Genomic DNA, 18,958 nt, shown 5'->3' with positions numbered 1-18,958 from the left:
CTAGAACCTGGCTATAATATGCCTGGGAGTTTTTGTTTTGGGATCTTTTTCAGGAGGTGATCAGTGGATTCTTTCAACCTCTGTTTTGCCTTCTGGTTCTAAAACATCAGGGCAATTTTCCTTCAGAATTTCTTGGAGGATGATTTCTAGGTTCTTTTCCGATCATGGCTTTCAGGTAGTCCAATAATTTTTAAATTATCTCTCTTGGATCTATTTTCCAAGTCAGTGGTTTTCCCAATGAGATATTTCACATTGCCTTATATTCTTTCATTTGTTTGGATCTGTTTAATAGTATCTTGATTTCTCATAAAGTCACTAGCTTCCATTTGCTCTCATCTAATTCTAAAGGAATTATTCTCTTCAGTGAGCATTTGAAATTCTTTTTGCATCTGGCAAATTAGGCTTTTTAAGGCATTCTTCTCCTCATTGCCTTTTTGAACCTCTTTTGCCATTTGAGTTAGTCTATTTTTTCAGGTGTTGTTTTCTTCAGTCCAGTTATTGACTCTTATTTTATAATTTTATTGCATCGTTCTCATTTCTTTTCCCAATATTTCCTCCACTTCTCTTATTTGATTTTCAAAATTCTTCTTAAGGTCCTCTATTGCCTGTAACAAGCTCATATTTTTCTTGGAAGCTTTTGGTGCAGGAATTCTGACTTCACTGTCTTCCTCCTGTTTCATGCTTTGATCGTTTTTGTCTTCAAAATAGGAGTGTAAAGTTGGGTTGCTCTGTTTATTTTGCTTCCCTCGTTTGCTCATGTTGTCACTCAATTACTTGACTTTTGGGCTTTTTTCCAGAGTAGGACTCTGCTACCAGACCAGGGAACTTCATACCAAATGCTGGGGTTTTCTCAGCTGCCAAAGGTATTATTTGGGTGCCCTCTCTGAAACCTCCATACACTCTGGCTAGCTGGTCACACACCCCAGGACCTCCACCCTAGCCTGCAATCCATATCCAAACAGGTTAAAGCAAGAACAATAACCCCTAAGACTGGTTGCTTGGTCCCCCTACAGTCTGCAGGCCAGGAGCTGAAGCTTCCATGGGGCAGTGCCTGCACTGCACCAGTGCTTCAGTAGCTTCTCTCCCTGGGGACAGAGGCTGACTTCACTCCCAACTACTGGATCCCAAAGTCCACACTGCACTGACCTCTCACTTTGTCCTTAATATCTATGGGTTGATAATTCTGGAAACCTCCACAGCTGCTGGTGATCTGAAGTCCCTTCCAACCAATGGCTGTTCAGGTCCCCCCCCCCCCGCCCCCACCCAGGGCTAAAACTTCTAGCTGGCAGTGCTGAGGTCGGCTCCCAGAGCACTGTGCTGGCCGGTTCCTGCAGGACTGCCAGGCTGTCCTCGTTGGGAGGTTAGCTTCTCTGTGTCATTTTGTGGGTTCTGTAGCTCCAAAGTTTGTTCAGAGTTACCTTTTACATGAATTGGGGGAGGTGGAAGCCAGAGTCCCACAGAAGTCCTGTTCCTACTCCACCCCCCCAAAATTCTTTAAGAAATTATGATTCAGAATCAAGTGGATAGTATTTTCCTGAGTAATGAGTTTGGAATATTAAATGATCAAGTGGATCAAACAAAATCTCATCTGTTTTGTAATGCAATTTGGCATTACAATAAACAATTGTGTTTTAGAACTCTAAGCTTTGAGTTCTAGAATCAAAGTATGGATTTTGTAACCAGCATATAATGTTTTCCTTTACTAAGGAATATCTTCAAGAACAAGCATCTTTAAGGGCATCAATAGCTTAAAAAAATTTATTTTTGCATTATGTAATTTTGTTTGTTACATTCTTTTTATATTAACCACATACCAAAATGTCCTTGTTTGTAGTCTTCTTTTAAACAGTTTTGTAGATTTTTAAGATAATATGGAAGATTACACTGTGATTAATTCTCAGATTTTGAAACTATTTTTTGATTCATTATCAATTAATTTACTTTTGATGCTAGTTCATTGCTAGACATGGTAGGGTGGGAAATTCAAAAGTAATGGAAGACAGAGTTACTCTCTAGAGGATCTCACTACAGTCTAGTTGGTTGAGAGCCATATATAAGAAACAAGGAATAAAACAGGATCATTCTACAAAAAAAAATGAATCAGGGCCTACAAAAATAATGCAAACTGAACACTGAAAAATATAGGTATTGAATCAAATTGCTTTTAAAAACTATGATTATTAAATAGTATATTCTTTCACATTTGAGCCACTCATGTCCTGAATCACTTAATAGAACTAATCAAGTACTAGATTGTAGTGTTTTTTTTTTATAAATTAAAGTTGAAAATTTTCAGAAAAAGAGTTATGCATAAAAATCTTTCAATAAATGAAAAAAATATTAAGTACCTACTATGTGCTAGACACATGCAAGTTGCTTGAATAAGCACAAACAATGAAACAATTTCTAATCTCAAGCAACTCACATTTTTTCAAGGGAGAAAATATGTACATATATAAGTATATACAGAATGAATATATAAAATTATTCAAAATACAAGATAGTTAGGGAGGTAAGATGCTAGTATTTGCTGGCATAAGAAAAAGCTCTGTCAGGAAGAGGGTGCTTGAGTTGGATCCTGAAGGGAAGGCTTTAAAAATGCAGATATGAAGGGTAGTGAATTCAAGGGCTGGAGAATGTTCAAAGGTACAGAAGTGGGAGATAGCAGGTGTGGAGGATGGGCAAAAATGCTATTCTAGTGCAAAATGTAGAGAGGGGAGATAGGGGGCTCTGTGTTAGAAGTAAAAAAAAAAATAATTGGACCTAATTTTCTGGAATGGGAGTAATATATAAGGAAGCTGGCAAGATAAGTTGGGGGCAAGTTGTAAAGGACATTTTAGGAGAAGAGGCATTTATATTTTATCCTAGCTACAATAGGGGCCCACTGAAGTGTATTGAGTAGGCAAGTAAAATGATCAAAATGCATTGTTGAGTGATTTCCATTGTGTTTAACTCTTTATGACCCTGTTTGGATTTTTCTTGGCAGAGATACTGGATTTGTTTGTCATTTCCTTCTTCAGATCATTTTACAAACAAGGAAATGGAGGCAAACAGGGTTTGACTTACCCAGAGTCACACAGCTAGGAAGTTTCTGAGGCTGGATTTTTACTCAGGTCTTCCTAATTCCTGACATGACCTTCAATCTGTCATACCACCTCTCAAAAATGTACTTAAGAAAAAGAACACTGTTGTCTGCTCTTCAGAGATTGGATTAAAACAGGAAGAAGCCTGTAGAGATGAATTAGTAGACTGGTGCAAAAGTTCAAATGAGAGGTAAAGGTGATTTTGGCTCAGGTTGTATCTTTATAAGTAGAGAGGGGGAGTAAAATGTGAGGGATATTGTTGAGGTAGAAATAGAAAGATTTGGCAATTGATTATCTATAGAGGGTGAGGGAGAAATGAGAAAAGAAGGAAAAGGGAAAGAAAAAAAAGGAACATAGAATGAGGGAGGGAATGAAGGAAAATAGATATAACATTAGCCCTTTTTAGTAGCAGAGTGGAAGACAGGTCGGGAGAGGGCGCTAAGAAACACATAGTATTTAGATGATATGTGAATATGAACTCAGCTGTTGCTTTTCCAATTGTGTGTGAAATCTTTGTCTAGAGACAAGTAAGTTGACATAATATCAGAAGAAAGAACTGAATCTTAATATTCTCACTATGACTAAGATTGGTGGATCCTTTTCTAGATAACTTGAAAAAGAAGGTACTTTATCTTTATGTCACACGAAGAGAACAATTATAACTACCCCATGTTCTCTATAGGAACCCTCAGGGTGTCAAGAAAGATCAAGGAAGGCATCCAAGTAGTTAGTTGGACACCTATACTGAATTAATGAGATGATATGGACAAGAGTAACCCAGGAGAGCAAGTCTGGATTTACTATAATTTATGTCATTGGAGGGATTATCCAAAGTAACTAGATTTTGTTATTATTATTGTTGTTGTTAATTTATCCTCAGTACTAAACACATGGGGCAGCTAGATGATACAGTGAACAAAGGGCCTGGAGGCAGGAAAATTCATCATCCAAAGTTCAAATCTGGTCTCAGATACTATCCCTGTGACCCTAGGCAAGTCAGTTAACCCTATTTACCTCAGTTTCCTCATCTGTAAATTGAGCTGGAGAAGGAAATGTCGAGCTACTCCAGCATCTCTCCCAAGAAAATCCCAAATGAGATCATGAAGAGTTTGACATGACTTGAAATGGCTAAACAGCAACACCAAGCACATAATGAATACTTAATAAAGATTTGTCTATTTGAAATTGAATTGAAATCACAGATTCACTTGAATATATGAGCATTTGATTATTTTGAGTATTGGATGAAAGACATTGGAGAAGACAAAGTGGAAACAAGGAGAAGGATTAGGAAAGAGGTGATGAAGGAGATTCAGTAGAGAAGAAAAAAAAATGGGAAAGATCAAAAGGACAGACATCTGGAGGAAAAAAGAAAAGGATAGGATTAAGAATATGTATGGAGAGAACACCTTTTCATAATAGAAGATAGTCATAAATTTAGGGATAAAAGGGACCTTAATGTTCATGGTCCAACACCTTCATTTTACAAATGAAAGGTTCAGTCACTTTCCCAAAGTCAAAGTGCTAGGAATTGTCTAGATGAGAGTTGAACACAGACCTTCATTTGCATCATCATTCTGTCCAATATATGATGTTGCCTCAATCTTTTCGGTGCATAAATTAAGTCCCTTGGAATTATTCAGCAATTTTAAAACATGTTATGAACTATGTAAGTGAAGGGAATTCCTACACAGACCTTTCTCATGCTTAAAAATACCATTTCTTAAGTGTTCTCACATAGTATATGATAGCATAACCATTTTAAAATGACAGACACCAAGCTATGACACAAGGAATGGAAATGCCATATTTTATTCTTCTGCATGGTGAAATAAAATAATTTTTATTCATGTTGTAGAATTAAAAATGCTATATATTTAGTTGATTGAAATAAGAAAATAAAATTTTAAAAAGCCTCTTTAACTTGGAATTTCATTATCTTAAATATGTGGATTAATTTTTTTTAAGCGAATTGGTATGGCTAGGTGGTGCAGTGAATACAGCACTGGCCCAGGAGTCATGTGACCTTGGGCAAGTCACTTAACCCCAATTGCCCTACCTTCCCCCCTCCACAGAGCAAAAAATAAAATAAAAAATAAAAAAAGCAGAATGCAATTTCCATTCAACAAGTAATTTTGCTTATTGGATTAAACAATTAAATAAACTATTCTTAAACATTCCTTTTATTTGTAAGGTATTTAATAATGTTCTAAATTTAAAGCTTTTAGGCTAGAGGCTACTTTTCTATCTCAGTGCTAAAACTTCAGCACTGTGAAAAATATATCCCATCCAATTTTAGCAAGATTTCTGCCTTGTTCATGTCACATTTTCTTAGTGTATGCAAAAAATATTCAAAGCCCTAACTGTTATATTAGTATAACTTAAAAGATAGTACTAATTTTAGTTTTAGAGCATATAATCTAGTATAGAGAAAAATGGGCAAATATATCTTCACATGTGAAAGACTCAGTTTCCAGTGACCCAGATTTTTGGCTTATCTCACTGTTATGGTTTATATTTTCTCCAAATGCTTTGTCAATGCTGATTGACTCAGAGATAACATGTTAAACTATATGAATTCACATTTGTCTGAGGTGAAGTCACAGTTCTATACAAGATTATCTACTCTCTATAGAGAAAATGATAACATATGAAAGCATTAATATTTAAGCATAATCATATGTATTTTATTTCTATTAAGTGACTTAAAAGCCTTGGATATTGTTTTGAATTTATTTCATATTTTATTTCTTAATTTTTCATATTTTTTGCCTTTCAGTGCTTTTATTTTTTTGAATTTATTTAGTATTTTATTTTCCCTCAGTTACATTTAAAAACAATTTCACCATTAGTTTTTAAAACTTCCAGTTCTAAATCCTCTCCTTTCCTGCTTTGCCACTCCCCCTCACTGAGAAGGCAAGCAATTCAAAATAGGTTATACATGTGTAGTCATGCAAAACCTTTCCATATTAGCCAAGTTGTGAAAGAAAATAGACCAAAAAAAATAGAGAAAACTTCAAGAAAAGTAAATAAAAGTTTAAAAAACTATACTTCAAAGTATTAAAACACCATCACTTTTTTCCCTGGAGAAGGATAGGATTTTTCTTCATAAGTCCTTCAGAATTGTCTTGGATCATTGTATTGTTGAGAATAGGTAAGTCATTCACAGCTGATCATATTATAACATTGCTTTTACTTTGTACATAGTACATTTCACTTTGCATCAGCTCATGCAAGTCTTTCCAGGTTTTTCTAAGAGTATTCTGCTCTCTATGTCTTATAGCATAATAGTATTCCATCATAACCACATATCACAGTCTGTTCAGTCATTTCCCAATTGATGGGCATCCTTACAATTTGCAATTATTTGCCCCCAGGAAAGAACTGCTGCAAATATTTTTGTAAACATAGGTCTTTTTTCCTTTTTTTTTTAATTTCTTTTGGAATGCAGACCTAATAGTGGTATTGCTAGGTCAAAGGGAATGCATGGTTTCATAACCCTTTGGGCATAGTTCCAAATTGCTCTATTGAATGATTGAATCAGTTCACAACTCCACCAATAGTGCATTAATGGATTTCATGTTTCACCTCAGGAAAAGTTTCATTACTAATATAAAATGAAACCTATGAATTAATTTATCACATGTTATATTCATTCATAATTCCATTTTGTTTTGAGGATGAATTCACTTAATTCTTCCTTAAATGATGTGTATACTTAAAAAAAAAAACTATTGCCTAAGTGATATCATACACTGCACAGCCTGCACCTTTCAATTTTGTTCAAACTCTCATGGACCTCAGTAATTTTAATCCTTCTACCCTCTCCCCACCCCTGCCACCCCTCATAAATACAGGAATCTTTCCTATCCCCCACTCATACTTTTTCCCCCTAGGGTATGTCTTAGCTTCCTGGCCAGGTCTATTTTTCCTTATAAAGCAGTTAGGATAAAATCAGTTTGCAAAATTGTCATTTATATTCAATCAGGCAATTAACAATATCTTCTTAGCTATATTTTCTTTTCATCCTAGTACCCTTCCTTACATACATGTAATTTTCTGATAAATAATATGGCTAATCTATTGTCACTGAACTCTCTGTGTGACTATGATGACCATATAACAACATTATCCCAACATTATTTTTCCATTCCATTCATGTCATACTTAGTAATTTAATATGACAGAGTTGCATAATTTCATATAAGGGTGACACCCACATGAATTCAGATCACAACTTCTCTATGGCAAATTGTATACTAGAGTTGTCATGGCCAAGAATTTCATTATCCTATAGACAAATTTAGTTAGGCTGGATCTCAAACAGCAGGCATTCAATTTAGTGTGGAATCATATTTTTAAAAATATTGATTTTTTAAACTATCACTGTCACTTTCCAATGATTTTTTCTTCCTGGAAGAAACCTATTTACAAATGAAGCACAATTAAAATAAATCAGTCTCTTTGTTGTTTCTAATAGTATGTGCCTTATTTTGTTTCTATAGTCCATCACCTCACTGAAGAAGTCAAGAGACTTTATTTACTTTTTGTCCTCTCAAGACATGATTTGACTATTGAATTAATCTGAGTTCTGAAATTTTTCAGGACTGTTTTCCTTTATATTATTGTGGTCATCATAAAACTCAGTCTCCTTGTTGTGACCCCAAGGTTTCTAGCTGAATCTTACCTCCATTTCCCTGCCCTTGGTGTGCACCCAGCCACGTCCTTCATGGTCTCATAAAGAAGAAGTCAAGTCAGTGAAAATGGAAAGAGGTACAGCTTTATTGGCAGGACAGGCATGTTGTTACATCTCTCCCTCCATCCTCTCCATCCCCCTCATGCTTCATCCCTTAAATCCACAAACTGCACTTGCAGATCTTGTGGATAGCTTGTGAGGGAAGGTGTTGGGGGGGGGGCGGGGCAATCAGAGAACAGGGAGGCTGTGTCCAGAACAGCTTGCGTGCACCTGCACACATACCCTTAGCCCTCGAGATTAGTCTCAAGGTAACAGGGTAAATTGCATGACAGCACACAATCTGGGTGCCTCGGCACTTCCTAGGAGTTAGGGTGCTCTGACCACAGATGAGATCAGCACATATTGCTGATGTCAGACCTGAACTCTGAGAGGCTGCCTGAAACCCAAAGAGGGGCTACAGACCCCAATATCTCCTGGTTTCCTTTCCTTTCCTCCTCACCTACTCATATAAGTCTTTTCAAGATTCTTGAAATTATATTCATGATTTCTCAGGGATCAACACAAGACATTCACATACCACAATGGACAACCACTTTTCTTTCAGTTCTTCATCACACACAACGCTACTATAAATATTTGTGTATTATATATAACCTATCCCTCCATCTTTGACTTCCTTGGTTTACATGCCTTTTAATTGACTGGGTCAGAGCATATGTTCATTTTGTAACTTTTCTAGTATAAATCTAAATTGTTTCAGAACAAATGGATGAATTCACAGATCCACCAACAATGTATGTTTACACAGTCCCCTCATCCTTTGCATTTTTTTTTCTGGTTATCCTCAAAAACTTTGTAACTTGGTAGTACCTAACAAAACTTTTATTTCAGGGGCAATGCCTTCAAGAATTCTAGGACATAGTAACAGAATAATATTTCTTGTTTTATATGGCTGCACATACTTTCTGGAATGTCTTTTATTACCCCTTTCTATATAATCTTACATATTCAAAGACTAGCTCAAATCTCACCTTCTTGAGGAAGCCTTACTTGAGTACTCAGTTTCCCTTTATTTAGAATTCTTATATCAATCACTGCTGCTTCTTCTGAGATTTATCATAGAAGTACCCAAAAGGCATCTCTCCTATGAAGCTTCTCTGACTCCTATGATTTTCCTCCTCCCCCATTAACCACCTAGTACTTTCTGTCTGTTCTACTCATCTGGCATTTAATGCATATTGGTTTATACTGTTAGTCATTAATTGATTACATAACATTTTCCTTTCCTTTCCTTGTATAATTTCCTCTACATAGACTATAAATGTGTTGAGGTCAAGAAAAATGTCTTTGACATCTTTGTATTGCCTATGGAGACCCACAAATCGTTTTAGGCATAAAAAGTTAAATAAATGCTTGTTCATTGACTGATCATTATTGAACTAAATAGAAAACTTGAAATATTATGCTAATCAGGCTTTGTTTGTATATATCAGAAACCTCTGACATTCTTTTGCAAAATTTTTGAAAGTCTTTGACATGAATGTGGAAAAATATAGTGCCAAATCTAATTGTGAAGTAAGAGTACTGGCAATGGAATATCTTACTTTTAGGCCTTGTCTCTTAGGTAAACAAAAAGTGCTATTATAAAAATATATAGTCAAACTTAGTTTCTGATTTTGACTCCTGTATTTCATATGCCCAGTAGGGGAAGCAGTGGACAAACAAGTTTTAGTCACATTTCTTGCATAAATATGAATTGTCATCTAGAAACTTTGGACCAATTCATATTGCCAGTAGCCATTTATTTTTATCTCAGTATTTCCCAGAATTCCCCAAAATCAACTATTTTCTTTTACAATAACATTTTCCTTTTGCTGCATTTGAGGATAGACATCCAAGTTATTTTACTTATATTTATTTAATTTTTAGTGATCTGGGTAATATTTTCATGGTTATTTACCAATTACAATTATTTTGAAAACTTCATATCCTTTTATAATTTATCTAGTGGGAAATTGCTTGTGAATTAATAGTATCTGTGCTAATGACATATGTCTAGATTTTTGATTTCTTTATACTTTCATTTTAAATAAGAAAGATCTCTCAAATCCAGCCTCAGACACTTAACACTTACTAGCCATGTGACCTTGGGCAAGTCACTTAACCCCAGTTGCCCTGCATACCCCCTCCAAAATGCCAAAAAAAAAGAGAAAGATCTCCCCCACACTGTTAACAACTTATGTTTCATTAGTTATTTCACTTATTTTTATTGAACTTTTCTTAATAGGCACTGTGATTTTCAACACATAAAAATGATTTTGCTATGTCTGTATTATATATTATAATACATGTTTTCATTCTAGTTTTCACTTTTCATTTTTCATTCTGTTTGGTTTCATTTAGACAGCCTCTGTTAGTGGTTGGGTCTGACAAAAGAAGGGTTTCTATTCTTTCCTGTTGAAATGAAATGCCTGATATTTTTTAAGGAAAAAAAAATCAGAATGCAATATGGAGGAAAGAATACCCAAACCATCCTTAAAGAAAAAAGGAGCATTAAAAGCCAGAGTCAAGTTAGAAAACTAAGAGAAAAACCAGGAGCCAACGAAGGAAAAAAAAAACTACTAAAAAACCAGCAGCTGAAAAGAAGGAAGAGTGACAGTCTATTCATTTATATTGTATCTGAACAGATTTCAATCAATGAGGGGAAAATAGAACAAGAAATCTTGTGCAGTTGTATAAATTTCTCATTACAACATAAAAAGAATAATTGCCGTAATTGATCTAACTAGTAATGCATAGCTGGAAAGGAACTCATATGCCATTTAACACACACGGTTGTTATCCAGGCGAGGAAATAAATCCAGGGAGGTTAGTTTTAAGTGACAAGACTAAGGTCACAAAGTATAAGTCAGTACATAAACCCAGGAGATATTTAGATGACACAAAGCCAATGTTCATTTTAGTATACAGTGAAAAATACGTTGATTTTATCCTATGGTAGCTCAAAGTGAGAGTTTATGTTAACGTTTGTTTTTCATGTCTCATTTCTTAAGCTGCCTAACCTTATATATAATGCAGCTATTTGATATAACGGATAGAGGGCTGGACTTGAAATCGTGGATGACAAGTTCAAGTCCTGCTCAAGTTGTTTATTAACTGTTAGATCCTGGCCAAGTAAAACTGCCAACTTCAATTTTCTCATTTAAAAAATGTGTGTGTGGTCTTTTTTAATCAAGTACTATATAAATATCAGTTTTATATGTGTTTGAGTACAATATAATATAAAACTTATATATGTATGTATATATTTATATATACACATATATATTATATATACTTGTATATATAAGTATGTATATACTTATATGGGTATAAACTTATATATGTATACATATATATATATAAATAACATGATATAATACACATGTAAGCTACATTATAAGTTAGTAGTTTAATAATGAAAGCTACATTTTTCTGTGACCGGGAAGAAAACCAACATAATATTTTAGGTTAGGGATTTAATAATGGAGATGTAACATTTTCTGGTACTGTGAACAAAATAGGTTGAAGTTGAACTTCAGTGAAATAATGAAAGGCAGCTCAGTGTAGTGGAAAAATACTGGGTTTGATATCAGAATCTGTGCTTATGGCTTGGGTTTGCTTTGTTAAGCCACTTATTTAAAAAATGAAAAGTATATGAGTAAAGTCAAAGTATGTCTTTCTCACAGTGGCATTGTGATCAAAACACTTTGTAAACCTTAAACTTACATATAACTATTAGTCCATCAATAAAAATGTATTATGTGCCTCCTGTATACTAGGAAATTTGCTTAGCACTGGTAATACAGAGAAAAGCAGAACATATCTCTAGTCTCAAGGAAATCATAGCCTAATAGCAGTGATAATGTAGAAACTACTATGTACTAAAAAAAGCTATATACAGGGATAATTAGAAATAATCAGGAAAGAGAAGGCACGAGAAGTAAGAAGGATTGGGAAAGATTCTTTGTAGAAGGAGGATTGTAGATAGAATTTAAAGGAAGTCCAGGAAGCCAAGGGGGCAGAAATGAGGAGAAATGAGAATTCTGGGTATAGGGACAGCCAATGGAAATGCCCAGAGGTTGGGGAGGGGGTCTTGTTAGAGAAATGACAAAGGAGTCAGTGCCATTTTATTAAAGATATGGGTGATGAGGTGGGTAGTGTAGTGTAAGCTGTAAGATGTGAGTTACAAACATGATTTGCTAAATCCACTATGTACATTGCATATATTAGTAACAATAAATTGATATATGAATATAAATTACTAAAAATAGGGCAAGGTAAGAATAATGGAAGAATCAGTCGGTATATATTGGATATCTCATTTACATTTAACAAAAAAAGCTTGTTTCGATGATTAAACAAGTTTATGCCTATAGACAGTGTAAGGACAGTTAAAATATATGTAGAAATAAAACATGGACATAAAAAAGTTGTAGTTCTTTAAGAAAATTATTATTATTATTATTATTGAAATGGGAGAGGGATTTATTTGAGAGGCAGTGTCATGGAATGGAAAGAGTACTTGTCCTGAACTGAATTGGATAACCAGAATTATGTTATTGGCTTTTACTTTAAATTGACCATGTGGCCTTAGAGAAATCATTTCCTTTACCTAAGCGTAAATTTCCTCATCTTTCAAATTGACCTAATAATTGTTGCCTTATCTACATCAGGGGACACCATTCCCTTCCAATTTATTAAATTATTTATTTTTAGTTTTCAACATTCACTTTAAGAAAATCATTTTCAAATACTAAACATGCACTGAGTTGGGACTAAATCAAATTAGTCTATTTTCAGCAAGAATTCATATTAGTCTAACCAAGTTTTTTTTTTAAATCTCATCATCTAGAGTTACTACATTTTATTTTGCATTCCTATTTCCTAAATGGGAAAGGAAAAAGACTTAATTATACTTCAGGAAAAGTATAAGGTAATGCCATTTAAAAGTTGATAATCATGTCAAGATACTAATTTTAAAAGAGTACTTCCCTCTGACTTAGAAATTCAATAACTAATTTCCACAACTTGTTTAATCTATGATTCTGTGTCACGGAAAAGTAATAGCTCCAGAACAAGAAACAATGCTGAATAGCATGCCTTTATGTTATAGAACTTCTTGAGGAAAAAACAGAAAGAAAAAGAAAAAAACAGAAGTGAAAAAAAAACCACCTCATATTGTAGGATCAATTATAAGATATTTCAAGTTCTCTTTGTCTATATACTTTCCCTGAATTTAAATCAATGATTTTTTTTTATTATAATCTGTAGCAACTTGTTTCCATGAGGAAAAGTCATGTATATTCATTATGACAGAGATTTAGGTAAAACATGACTTTTCCTCATGGAAACAAGTTGCTACATAGACAAAGAGAACTTGAAATATCTTATAATTGTTCCTACAATTTGAGGAACTGAAATTTATTATTTTCTTTCATCTGGACACAGATTCCTTTTGCCTGCCTGACAAAATATTCTTAAATGAACCAAAACTTTAAACGAGATTCTTAGTTTCCCTTCTATTACAGAAGCAGTTTCTAAGGCCCAGCCCCAGCTTTTAAATATTTCAGCGTTTTTTTTTTTCATTTTGTTTTTTTCTTTTTATTTCTGTTTTTTTTTTCCTCCAGAAGTTCTATAACATGAAGGCATGCTATTCAGCATTGTTACTTATTCTGGTGCTATTACTTTTCTGTGACACAGAATCATAGAGGAAGAGATGAAACTGAGTCACACTCAAGTTTTAGGCTTCATAATTATTGGAGCTGAAGATACAATAATTACAAAAGATAGAAATGGAAATGGCCTTTGGTTACCAATAGAAATTGATGAATACCTCCTGTGTTTTGGTAGCATGAGTTAACAGGGCAAACCCTACCCTAAATTTTCAAACAAAGTTTGTTCTTGCTAATCTAGTCTCTGCTTTTTGTACCCTCCCTTATTTCACTCCTCCTTATATATGCTTTGCCTTTACTTTCTCCTTTTTCTGTCCTCTCTAACGCTTCCATCAAACACTGCCCTCAGGAAAGGACCACTAAATCTATACTGAGATGCTAATGACTTACAAGCCTTAAGATACTACTCTTTCCAAAAATGTTCATTTTTTTTTAAAGATATTGGGGTTAAGTAACTTGCTCAAGGTTACATGGCCAGTTATTTCTGGGTGTGGTGCTGAGTGTCTGAGCACGGGATTTGATCCCCCAGGTTATCCCGACACTGGGGCCGGTGCTCTTACTTGCTGAGCCACCTGGCTGTCCCTAAGCAATTGGGGTTAAGTAACTTGCTCAAGGTTACATGGCCAGGTGTTTCTGGGTGGGTGCTAAGTGTCTGAGCCTGGGATTCGATCCCCCAGGTTATCCCGACACTGGGGCCGGTGCTCTTACTCACTGTGCTACCTGGCTGCCCAAAAAATGTTCATGTTTTAAAGTAGAAAATGTTCTTAAGATTGAGTTAGAAAGGGAAGCTTTCAATGTGGAATTTTAGACAAAATCAAGTTCTGTGTAGGAGGTAGGTTTTGGGTAAAGGATAACTCCCACAGTTCTTCAACTCATACTAAACTGACAATTGCCTATTCAAGCCTATTTATAATTTAGCCTACTGTAACAGCAAGCACCTTATCATACCCAGGATGGCCTGCTAGCACAGGTTCTTTGATATGGTTTTCTAGGAAAGACTGCTCAAAAAGGGTTAACAATCGTACTTTTAATTAAATTTACTAGTTCAGGGGAAAGGTCAGCAACCTAAAAGTCAGAGAAAATACAAGCAGAGAAATTAGCAGACAGGACCCTGACTGCCTCAATCAAAGCACTATTGCTATACACTTTACATATACCACTGGATCGTGAGAGCCTTTTCATCTGAGCGGTTTGGGGGTCTGAACATAAAGGCTATTCAGTCTTTACCAGGAAATCAAACAGTCCTTCTCATAAATAAAACCCCAAAACAAAATACTAACAGAGTATGTATACACTTCTCAGGGGCAGAAGGCAACACAACCTTTATGACTCGATGCATAATCAACTTAGTAGCAGAAAGTGTGGGAGTCTTCCTACAAGCAAGCCTCCCCCCTAAGCAAGCTCCTCCTTAGGCAAGTCCCAATGGGCTCCACATGAGGTTTATTAATGGGAAGGGAAGATTTTATTATCCTATTAACATTACACCTATGTATTAGTATTGAATGGAAAAAGCAGAGGTACTTAGTATGTTTATAAGAAGCAACACAAGTGATTTAGACCTTAATATTTTGACAATAACTTTGACAGTTGTATTTTCACAACATACTTCAATTCAACATATTTAATAAATAAATATCTACAATATGTCCAGTCCAAGCACTGAGAATATAAAGACAAAATTTTATGCTCTCAAATGACTTTATTCTAATAGAATGTTACTTTATGTACATAGATATGTAAAGTTAGAATATACAAAATAATTTGGGGGACAGGGAGGGAGAGTTTTAATTATGGGGGTGTCATCAAAGGCCTTTTGTAGGAGGTAATAGTTGAGCTAAACCTTAAAGTAATGAAAGACTCCAAAAGATAGTGGTGAAAAGGGACAGAATTATAAGGAAAAAAAAATAACCTGTGAAAGATTCAGAGAGAGGAGCTGAAATTTCTTCAAAGCAGACCAGCAGGTAGGACCATTTGTTTGGCACTTTGGTTGAACTGCATGAGAAGGAATAATGTGAAATGTCTGGAAAGAAGAGTTGGATCTGGATTATGATTGATTTTAAATACAAGAGGGAGTCACTGGAATTTCATGAAAAGGGGAATGCAATGTTCAGATTGGTGCTTTAGCAATGTCATTTTATAGATGTATGGAGGAGAGATTGAAATGAGGATTGACTGGAAGCAGGGAGACTAATTAAAAGCCTTTTGTGGGATTCCAGAGGAAAGCTTGAACTTGACTGGTGACTTATGTGAGTGGACAGATATATGAGAGGAAGGACACATATAAAAGATGTTGCAAAGGTATAGAGATGAGGGTGAAGGAAGAATTAAATATGATTGAACTTGCAATTCTCTCACCCTCAAAAGAAATAAGGAAACTAAGAAGAGGGTAATTGAGGTAGAATGGGTAAAATTTTGGACATATTCAGTTGATGTAGAGTTGTGTTCAGGGATTTTGGTGAAGTAGGATGGGAGAGAGATGAAGGATAAATATATAGTTTGGAATTCACCCACATACAATAAATGTAAATCTGAAAATTAATGAGGTAACTGAAAATGAATATGTGGAGAGAAGAAAAGAGAGACCAGGATAGAACTTTAATATGGAACCACATGCTGGCAGCAAAAAGGTGTTAGAAGACCCAGGAAGGTACAGGGACACAAAAATCCAAGGAATGTTCAGAAGGAGACTGTGATCAATAAAGTCGTGTTTTTTTTTTTAAAGCAATTGGGGTTAAGTAACTTGCTCAGGGTTACACGGCCAGTTATTTCTGTGTGTGGTGCTAAGTATCTGAGCCCAGATTTGATCCCCAGGTCATCTCGACACTGGGGCGGGTGCTCTTACTCACTGAGCCACCTGGCCGCCCCTAATAAAGTCATGTTCTACACAGCACAAGAAGGATAAAGAGTGAGAAATTGTCATTTGATTTAGCCATTAATAGAGCTTTGGGATCCCTGGAGAAAATAGCTTCACTTGAGGGTGTCTATGGGGTGCAGAAGACCCATTACAATGAGTTGAGAAATTACTATGGGGCGGCTAGGTGGTGCAATGAATGGAGCACTGGCCCTGGAGTCAGGAGGACCTGGGTTCAGATCCTGCCTCAGACACTTAACACAAAAACTAGCCATGTGACCTTGGGCAAGTTGCTTAACCCCGACTGCCCTCCAAAAGGCAAAAAAAAAAAAATTCTGTGAAGTGAGGCAGTGGAAGAAGAGAATATAAAAGATGTTTTCCAGCAATTTAACTACTCATTCAAATCGCTACCATTATTTTCCCAATTTTGTTTTACAATATAATATGGATTGGCTATGCTCACTTTTAATAATGCCCCCTGGCCTCCTCTCCATTTTGTTATTTAGTAATAATCTTGGGGAAATTCGGTCAGGTAGTTGGTGCAATGATGGCTAGGATGGGAGACAGAATGACTTATCCTTCTGAGTTCAAATCTGTCTTCAGACACTTACTAACTGTGTGTCCCTGGGCAAGTCACCTCACTCTGCATTAGTTCCTCATCTATAAAATGAGCTAGAGGAGAAAAATGGCCAACCCCTCCAATATCTCTACCAAAAATATACCAAACTCTAAATGAGCTTACAAGAAGTCAAACATGACTGAAAAAATTGAACAAGAATAAATGGGAAATTAAATATATGCCTTATGGTCTTTCCTCCCATAAACAAGTATTAGTATTTAATTTTTAAAATTGCATGTAAAAACAGTTTTAATATTCATTAAATCGAGCCCCAGATTCTTTCCTTTCCTCCCTCCTCACCCTCTTGTTTGAGAAAGTGAGAAATTCGATATAGATTATACATGTGCAGTCATGCAAAACATAATTCCATATTAGACATGTTGTAAAAGAAAACAGACAAAAAACATTGAAAGAAGTTTTAAAAAGTATGCTTTGTTCTGAATTAAAATTCCATAAGTTTTTTTTTTCTCTGCAGGTAGATATATTTTTTGCATCATAAGTTCTTCAGAATTGTCATGAGTTTTTTTTGGAAATTTCTTCTATCATTGTTTTGCTGAAAATAGCTAAGTTGTTCACAACTGATCATTGTACTATATTGCTGTTACTATGTACAATGTTCTCCTGGTTCTGTTAGCTTCACTTTATATCCTTTTATATAAGTCTTCCCAAGTTTTCCTGAAAGCATCATGCTCATCATTTCTTATATAACAATATATTTCCTTCACAATCATATCATATAATGTGTTCAACCATTCTGCAATTGATGGTCATTCCTTTGATTTCCAATTCTTTTCCACCACAAATATTTTTTTGGCAGCTAGGTGGCACAGTAGAATCAGGAAGAGTCACCTTCATGTGTTCAAATCTAGCCCCAGACTCTTAGTAGCTTTGTGACGACCCTGGTCACATCACTTACTCTGTTTGCCTCAGTTTCTCAACTGTAAAATGAGCTGGGGAAGGAAGTAAACAGAATCAATGTTTTTTGCACAAATAAGTCCTTTTCCTTTTTGTTTAATCTCTTTGCAGCTAAAGACATAGTAATGATATTATTGGGTCAAAAGATATGCACTGTTTTGCATCCATTTAGACACAGTTCCAAATAGCTCTCCAGAATGGTTGGAAAAGCTCACAAATTCATCAACAATGCATTAGTGTCCCATTTTTTCCTCATCCCCTCCAAACTTTGTCATTTTCCTATTTTGTCATTCCAACCATTCTGATAGGTATAAAGTAATTACCCAGAGATAATTGCATTTCTCTAATTAATAGTGATTTAGAACATTTTTCACATGACTATGTTTGGCTTTCTTTTTCTGAAAATTGTATGCCTCTAGTCTCAAAAAAACAAACAGTAGTTTGACTTTAATTATATTCATGTAATTCATGTTTGGGGCATGAAAAATTCCTTCCTGAGGTTAGTTATTCCCTCCAGGTTGAGAGAGTTCTCAACTACAGTGAATTAAACCAATCAGATATCTACATTGTTGGGCAACATTATGGTGAGCTTTCCAGAAATAAGGTCCCGCTAATTTGGATAAGGAACACAAAGGAAATACAGCTTCTTAATGACTACAATTGGACCAGTTGAGGGATATCTGTTAACAAAATGAAACTAACAACAACAGATAGTAAAGGAATTGGAAAAGAGTAATTTAGACATTAAATTTCTTGTTTTTTAGCTTTGTAATGATAAAATTACCCTATTAGATATTAATTCTTACTTCTTTTCTTAAGTCTTGATCAAGTATTTATTTTTATGTCCTTCAAAAATCATGCTGTCACAATTTATAGAAGATAGCAGATAAAAAAAATCTTTCTAATGATACCATAACCTACATACTATTGCTATACCTCAGAGGTGTTTACAGAGAAGTTCCAAGGTTATTTCAAGACTTTTCCTAAAAAAGAACTAAAAGAATCAAGTACAGGCTAAATAATGGATTCTTTGGTCTGCCAAAACACATTTAGCAGGTGGGAACTAATTTTCATTTTAAT

Source organism: Petaurus breviceps, unplaced genomic scaffold (genome assembly GCF_028583685.1).
Source record: "Petaurus breviceps papuanus isolate PSGF00001 unplaced genomic scaffold, PetGlider_PUasm1.0 126, whole genome shotgun sequence".
Lineage (NCBI taxonomy): Eukaryota > Metazoa > Chordata > Mammalia > Diprotodontia > Petauridae > Petaurus > Petaurus breviceps.
The sequence above is the reverse complement of the archived record's forward strand: the minus strand, read 5'-3'. Positions refer to the sequence as shown.